This window comes from Bactrocera tryoni, unplaced genomic scaffold (assembly GCF_016617805.1).
Source record: "Bactrocera tryoni isolate S06 unplaced genomic scaffold, CSIRO_BtryS06_freeze2 scaffold_453, whole genome shotgun sequence".
NCBI lineage: Eukaryota > Metazoa > Arthropoda > Insecta > Diptera > Tephritidae > Bactrocera > Bactrocera tryoni.
Window position 1 is genome coordinate 17,461 of NW_024396148.1, and position 8,730 is coordinate 26,190.

Below are 8,730 nucleotides of genomic sequence, written 5' to 3' on the forward strand. Positions count from 1 at the left end.
GGGATGGTAAAATTTTACCATCTTTGATCAACTCAGAGCACGTTGATCGGCTAGTGATATCATTCAATGGTACTGAACAATTGCTTGGAATCCCAGCTATTTCTGCAGGCACGGGAAAGCAACGGGCGTCAGCCATAAACAACTTGCTCAGCGAATGGGGCCTTCTTGAAAAAGTGCAAGCCCTCTGCTGCGATACTACAGCGTCCAATATGGGACGTTTTCAAGGGGCGTGTATAATTTTAGAGCAAAAATTAGAGAGAGACCTTTTATATTTACCCTGCCGACATCACATTCTGGAAATAATTTTTCTGAGCATATTTGAACAAAAAATGCAAGTGTCTTCTGGTCCTGGTGTTCAAATATTTCACAGATTTAAACAGATTTGGCAGAAAATAAATCAAATGAATTTCAAATGTGGTGTTGAGGATAACTATGTGAAAGACACACTTGTGGACGCATCAGAAATTATAGAATTCGCCTTGCAGAATCTCAATGAAAATCAACCACGAGAGGATTATAAATAATTACTCCAGATAGTTGTAGTTTTTCTTGGTGGTACGGTATCCCAGTTCGTATTTCGGGCACCTGGAGCATTTCATCATGCCAGGTGGATGGCTAAGACAATTTATTGCTTAAAAATATTTTTATTTCGGGAGGAGTTTAATTTAAGCAAATATGAGGAAGATGGAATTCGGGGCATTTGTATATTCGTTGCAAAAGTTTATTTGAGAGCCTGGACAAGAGCACCCTTGCTTCTGCAGAAGCTCCCAGGCAAGATTAAGCTTTGATCAAGAACTTGTATGCTTACAGATACATAGATGAGAAACGGCTAGTCAGAAACTGCTACACAAATTTTGTAACCATTTATAGTATTTAACTGCAGAAGCTGCAGGATTTGCCTTTTTTGACCCACAAATAAACAATGACATAAAAAAACGTATGGTGACCGCTTTGAAAAATGTTAACGATACCGCGGAAAAAAAGTTGATTGTACCTTCACAGGATTATAGCCTATATTCCGACAAAAGTATTGAAGACTTTCACAAAAAACCAAAACTTTCTTTAAAAGATTCGGTATAAAAACAGAGTTTTTAGCAAAAAATCCTGTAGAATGGAAAGATGAGTCATCTTACAATATCGGATTAAACATAGTTAATAAAATAAATGTTGTTAATGATTCGGCAGAAAGAGCAGTAAAGCTTATGGAAGATTTTAATAACGTACTTTCAAAAAATGAGGAAGAAAAGCAATTTATTGTTCAAACTGTAGCTGCTTATAGGAAACTTTACCCTGACGTAAAAAAGTCGACACTTTTGCAATAAGAGCATTAATGTACTATGTGTAAATGCATATATGTATATAAAAATGTATGAACAAAATGAATTTATTAAACTCGCTTTTCTTTTTCAAAATGCAAATACCTTTTCTTATACATTTTAGAAATAAAATCGCACATAAAATCATCACTGTAGTATTATTAGTTTATATTGCAATTTTTATGAATCTTGCAAACTTTACCCTCATTGCGGCATGTCTTCCCCTTTTCCAAAAGCTCTAGTTTTTTGCATAACATCGTTTCACTCCGTAATACATATTTTTAGGGGGTGTGATGCCCCATAGTTCAAAGTCAAAAAATAAGGCGCACCCTAATAGTATATATAACCCTATATTTATCCCGATTATTTCAAGATGATACGTACAACCGTTAGGTGAAAAAACTATAATACTCTGTAGCAACTGGTTGCATGAGTATATATGGCTCATGTCTACATACGCTAATATGATTCGGCGTATATAAATTTGCATACAAGAGCACGCACGTGTGTACAAACCCATTAACCAAACACCAGACAACACGAAAATATATTTCTTGCTTCTATCACTTCCTTTACGTACTGAAATTTTTAAGCAGCAGTTTTCGCTTTAATTAAATTTTGATTTGTACGAAATCAATTGCCCTCAAAAGTGTGCATGTGTGTGTGCGTGCATTTTACCGTTTATATTTTCACGCTCACTTCATTTATGTGTTTTGCTTTACCGCTTTTGTTTTCACTCATTTCGCGCAATTGTGCGATAATCACATTGTTTGCACGCAACTCGCCAACGAACCAAGATAAGACACAACGGAAGAAAGCAATTGATGCTGCAGCAATTGATGCTGCAGCAATTGATGCTGCAGCAATTGATGCTGCAGCAATTGTCTAATGTTTTCTGGTAACCACATTATCATTGCTTCGCATCGTTTGCCTCTAGCGAGTTTTACACAAACTTCGGTTTCTATTATTGTTGTAATGTAGTGAAAAACACACTCCGTAATTTAGCTACTGATTAAAAACTAACATACTTATATACATTTTTGCTTACAATCAGTTGTTATTAAGGTGATCGATGAGCAACACATCCCACACAGAATTTTTTAATAAAGCTCGTTCTTTTGAGGCTATTTCTACAATTATGTAAAAACCGCTATCCACCAGCAAAATGTGTGAAATGTTGACAAGTTACACTGAATAGTAAACGGAATATTCATATTACTTCATAATGTTGCGATTGCATATATTACCTTTTACACACATAAAACTTTATACAAGCAAACATATAATTTTATATTAAGACAATTTGAAGCTTATTATAAGCTAGGTAGTTACTTTCGGCCTAGTAAGAAACTAGTTGACGAATGACAAACGTTAAGAATAATTTTACAACAAATTAATAAAATTTTACGTTAATACTACCCCTTCTTCAATCGGAATAATAAAAATCGTGTGTTGATGCTTTTGAATACATATTTGTCATAACATATAGGTTAGGTTTGGTTGGTATGGTGGCTAATGAGGCACACATAGACCAGTTTTGGTTCTTTCCGATATCAGATATAGTTTCGCTACGAAGTCCATGAGAAGTAGTCATCTTTTAGGATGCCTGCGTTTGTTGCACATTGTAATAAAATCTGTGGTCTCACTGACGATACCTTTTTAAGTGTCTCATACCGTGGGTTCCCAAAAGGGTTAAGCGTAGCCTTTGTCAATACAGGACACAAAAGATGCTTTATTGTTTCCTACAATTTTCTCGATTTGTCAGCCCCTCTCTGAAGGCGCGTGCCGCCAGCAGACTATGACCAGTGAGTATTAGAATCATGTTCTTACAGCACCTTCTATCGAGTGTCAGCAGGAACCGATATATATTTCGGACCTACCGTTTTACAAATGACTTTTGCAGTTTTGCACCCAGATATACTTTAGAGTTGTCTGCTGATGTATTAGATGCTAGGTGCTCTAGCCATTAGTATAAATGTTTAATGCGCTACGCGAACCTTTCATACCTTTACGCCAACCTTTTTTTCCTATGTTTACTCTAACTTTCTTCCCCAATTAAAAAGTGGGATCATGTAGTCGGCTCTAATTAAAACATGTAAGTCACTCAAATCTATATACTAGTATACTGAAATTTATTTAATAACTAATATTTATTTTGCCACTGCAAAGTCATCAGCTCCAGATACATACATACATAGCATTTCTGCCAGCATTTTTTTCAATACACAAAGTACTTAAGAAAGTAATCTTTTATGATCTTGTCTAGCTCCTCTTTTGAAGCAGCTTTTATTTCCTCAATCGTAGCGCACCGTCGTCCATTCATGTGCCCCCTCAGTTTTGGAAACGAAAAAAAGTCAAAAGGGGCCCGGTCGGGAAAAACGGTGTTCTGTTTTATGTTTAACACTTTTTCTGTTTTTAGCCAAATATTCGTGACCAGAAAACGATGCAAAACCTTCGAATTCGACCTAACTTGGCGCGCTTTTTTCGTTCTTGCACAACCATAAACCTATGATTCGTGACCACTCATGATCCTGTGGGGCAGATCTGTGTCGTCGCGGGCTGAGTGCAACATAACCTGAGCAAGGTCTACGCAACGCTGTTTATGGCTGAAAAGACCAATTTCGGCACAAAAATCGAAGGCGAATCAAAACACATCGTATCAAAACAGCGGTCAAAAATTAACTAAGCTTTCAAAATGGCCGTTTTTGTCAGCATTAGTAAAGGATATGAGTACCAACACAACGCAACAAAACAATAGAAAATCGAATACACGTAGCCCGCGAAGTAGTATACTTAATAAACTGTCCCGCCAGCTAATTAAACTAATTTCACTAAATAGTGTCATAGTCAGGCACATACGTAAACATATATGCCACACACACACAAAAGTAGCTTCACTTGTTAAATTAACTGAGTTGTCGCACAATTTAGAACAGCCGGAGAGAAGAAGAGAGCTAGCACGTATGACTAGGGAATGGCAACGATTAATCATTTGATTAAATTAATCGATTATTTTCATTCAATTTACGATTTAATTGCATCGAAACACCTTTTCTAATTACTCGACTATTACTCGAGTGATTGCAAAATAATCGCAAACAGCATTTTGAAATTTAATACATTTTTTGTTCATCTAAGTTAGCGTACAAGGGTCTAAATTGGTTGCATCAGTCATTAATGACTGGAAACGGAGTAAACTTAGTTAAATTCTAATATGTCAACGTAGTTTAATATCAACAAATGAATGCCTGGTAACACTGCATTTACAGTTATTCAAACGCATTTTACGTTCAGTTGTTTGAATAGCAATGGCGCCAGTTAAAAGCGAAGTGTGGAAATTTTTTAATAAAATAAGCAATAACTACGTTAATGTCAACTTTGCTGCAAAAATTTAAAATTTTCTAATAACACATCAAATATGTTGCAGCATTTAAAATTAAAGTATGCAACTGTAGCCCGCAAATTGGTGGTAAGTTGGAGCAATCTGTATTACATTTTAAATTTCTTCTAGTTATGTATAAATATATGTGTACAAATTAGACTCTGCAATCTAGGAGTAAAGACAATGTTTCCCTAAGTGATGATGACACTGACACCATGATTGAAATGCCGAGTTGCAGCAGCAAACCAATTAATGAAAGCCCGTTGAGTGAGGGGCTAAGCTTCAGCAGCAAGAAACCAAATGAAAGCAGCATGAGAGAGCTACCCAGCTGTAGCCGTAAAAATCCTCAACCCCTCTAGAAAAGTATGTTAAACTCACAAACCAAATTACCGGCAATCTTCTAAAATATTGAAAACTTTTCGCTTCATGGCTCAAAGAACCAAAAGCTACAGCATGGAATAGTGGAAATGGTTATCAAGGATAATCTACCTTTTGACTTTGTTAAAAGTATATTAATATACATTACAAAACAAATTTATAATTAATGACGCTTTTTGTTTTTTAAAAGGTAAAGGCTTCTTAAGTTTCCTCTTTACAAAGTCCCAACAAGAAATACCATCAAGGCTCACATTGAAAAAATGTACGATGAAGAAAAAGAAAAATGTGTAGCGATGCTAAAAACTTTTTCATATTTGAGTTGAACGACAGATGTCTGGACTGATGTAGAAATGATGTAGAAATGAATAGCATGTTTGGTGTGACCATTCATGGTGTAAATGGGACGAAGCAATTTAATGGAACAATTGGCGTTTATAAATTAACGGAAGCACATACTGCATCACATATTTCCGAAATTCTCATTGCTGCTTTGAAAGACTTTTCTATTGACGGAAAAAAAGTAATGGCTGTAGTGACCGACAAGTGTGCAAACATCGTAAAAGCAGTACATGATTCATTTGGCAAAAAACGCCATATTCCTTGTTTTGCACACACCCTCAATTTGGTATGTGAAAACTCACTGAACAATCCTGAAGTAAATGCAGTTGTTGTAAAAGGCAAAGAAATAGTTAAGTGGCTAAAAAGAAATGTTAAATCTAAAGATGATCTTCGAAATATGCAAGCTGCTGCCGGAGTAGCTGAAAGCAAAATGCTAAAGCCAATTTTGGACGTGAAAACACGTTGGAATTCGACCTACTACATGCTTGAACGGTTCATTAAACTATGTTCATGTATTAACCAAATACTCCTCAACTATTCTGACGCACCGGTAATGATAACATCAAAGGAAAAAGACCATTAGAGGCAATAACTGTACAACTAATTGGAGAACAACGAGCAACGTTAAGGCAAGGGATTCCATTAGTTCACTGTGGTCGGAAACAAATAGTGAGAATAACAGCTAAACAGCCAGTCGCTGAAAAACTAAAAGATGTCGTGTTAAATCAGTTTGATCGTAGATTTGGCTCATCGAACATTCCTTTTTGCTAGCTGCATCAACATTACTCGACCCGAGATTCAAAAAAATTCATTTCAAAGAGCCATTAGCCTTGTCCCCAGTTATAAAGCTTTTACGTACTGAAATAACAGTTGCAGATGATGCTATGGAAACGGGCAGCGAGTCGTCAGTGGAATTAGAAAGATAATGAGTTTGACCTCTGGACTCCTCACAAAACTCTAGTGCACAAAAAAAGGAGGAAGAACAACGATTTTACATATCCACAAGATGAATTGAGCTTTTATTTGAATAGTCAGGTATTAAAACTAAGTCGAAACACTATTGATGCTTGGGAAGAAATGAAAACAGTTTACCCAAAACTGTACGGACTGTGTGATAGAGCATTATAATACAAGATTCGGCGCTGAAACTTGGTGGTGGTCTTTATGCAATTTAGTATTATTTGAAAACATTGAAATTAATCGATTAATCAATTTTTTATATTAATTGCAATTAACTGCAATTATTTTTTTATATCTTGCGATTAATCATTTGATTATTTATTCGATAAAAAAAAGTTTTGCCATCCCTACGTATGACAAAGGATTATTGCTGTAAACGCTGAATTGAATGTAATGGCAGCAACTACAGATTTTCGCACTTGAATTGCTGCACTGTGTTTGCAAGCAATGTTGCACACAACCTTAACTGTCGCATACTGGTGAAGCGAGGAGATTAGCGCACTAAGAAGCGAGTGTCATAAAGCGAGACGCCTCCCACAAAGAACCTTAGGTACACCAGAACACAAGAGACTGCGAGAATACTTTAAAGAAAGCGAAATTTAGTTGAAAAAAGCTATTAAAAGAAGTAACACCTTAAGCTTCAAATAACTATGCGAAAAGGTAGATGGAAATCTGTGGGGCGATGCCTATAAAATAGTAATGGCAAAGGTCGGGGGGCTAAGAAGAAGGCACCAACCTGTGCTACACTGCTAGGAAAGGTAGTGAAAACGCTTTTCCCATCGCAAGAGCAGCATACGTGCAGAAGAATACCATCAGTGTCTAAGTTTTGTCAATCGACGAGGAGGAGGTAGTAGAAGTGGCGGAAAGATTCGGCAATGCAAAGGTGCCAGGACTTGATGGCATCCCAAACAAGGTGCTTAAGATTGCAGTTAAACACAGCAAGAAGGCCCTCGCTGAAATTTTTTCTAGGTGTCTAAATAAAGGCATTTTCCCAAGAGTATGGAAGAAGCAGCGCCTGGTCCTCCTCCAGAAACCAAACAAACCAGCGGGCGAGCCGAGTGCGTATGTGGCCGATTGTATAATCGATACGATGGCCAAAATATTGGAAAAGTTGATCTGCACACGTTTGGAACGCCACCTAGAAGGAGAGCTGCCTGGCTTGTCTAAAAACCAATTTAGTTTCCGAAGACATCGATCTACCATAGACGCAGTCGGAAAATTGACGGACATTGAGGCCAAGGCCATAGAGGGAACCAGGTGGATGCATGGCGATAAAAAATATTGCGCAGTTGTCACACTTGACGTCAAAAATGCTTTTAATTCTGCATCATGGCCTCATATAATTAGGGCTTTGGAGGCAAGAAACACTCCGGGATATCTACTAAGGATAATTAGCAGCTATCTGTCTGATAGACTGCTACTGTACGATACCGATGCCGGCCCAAATAGCTACGTGGTGACAGGTGGAATACCGCAGGACTTCGTATTGGGAATTTGCTATACGACGGGGTGCTACGCCTACCGCTGCCAAAAGAGGCTCAAATAATTGGCTATGCGGACGACATTGCTGTGACGATAGATGCAAAGGTGCTCTCCTAAATTCAAAACTTCTGCAATGCGACCGCAGCAAAAATTAAGGATTGGCTCACGGAAACTAAGCTGCAGCTGGCCGGAGAAAAGACGGAAGCGGTGCTTATCACGAGCAGGAAAAAACTAGAAACTGTCACCTTAAATATCGATGGATACAACATTACAACGCAAAACTCCCTGAGATACCTTGGCGTTATGATTGGATACGAGATTGAATTGCAAAACGCATGTTGAAGAAGCCTATAGCAAGGTTGCTACAGTTACAGCGGCCCTGTCAAGAATAATGCTAAGGTGGTGACTTTGACTAGTAGAAGAGCTCTACTAAAAAAAAGCACTGCGCCAAACAACAAATGTCAATAAGGCAAAGGCAGTGACCAGGCTATGCGCCATCAGAGTAGCCTGTGCATTCAGAACGGTCTCACATGAAGCGGCCAGTATCATATCTGGCCTTATGCCTCCAGATTTAATGGCTTCAGAGTTATGTAGAGCCTACCTAAAATCTAAAGATATGAATTGGCGTCTAACGGCTGACGAACGAAAAAAGGAGAGGCAGGTTAGCCTCGAAGAATGGCAAAGGCAATGGAACGCGGCAGAAAAAGGAAGATGGACGCACAAGCTCATTGAGAACGTATCAGCTTGGATTGAGGGCCAACACGGGGAGACAGACTTTTATCGGACGCAATTCTTGACAGGCCATGCCTGTTTCAGGGGATACCTTTACAACACGGCCACGACGATGACACAAAATGTTCATTCTGTAGCAGT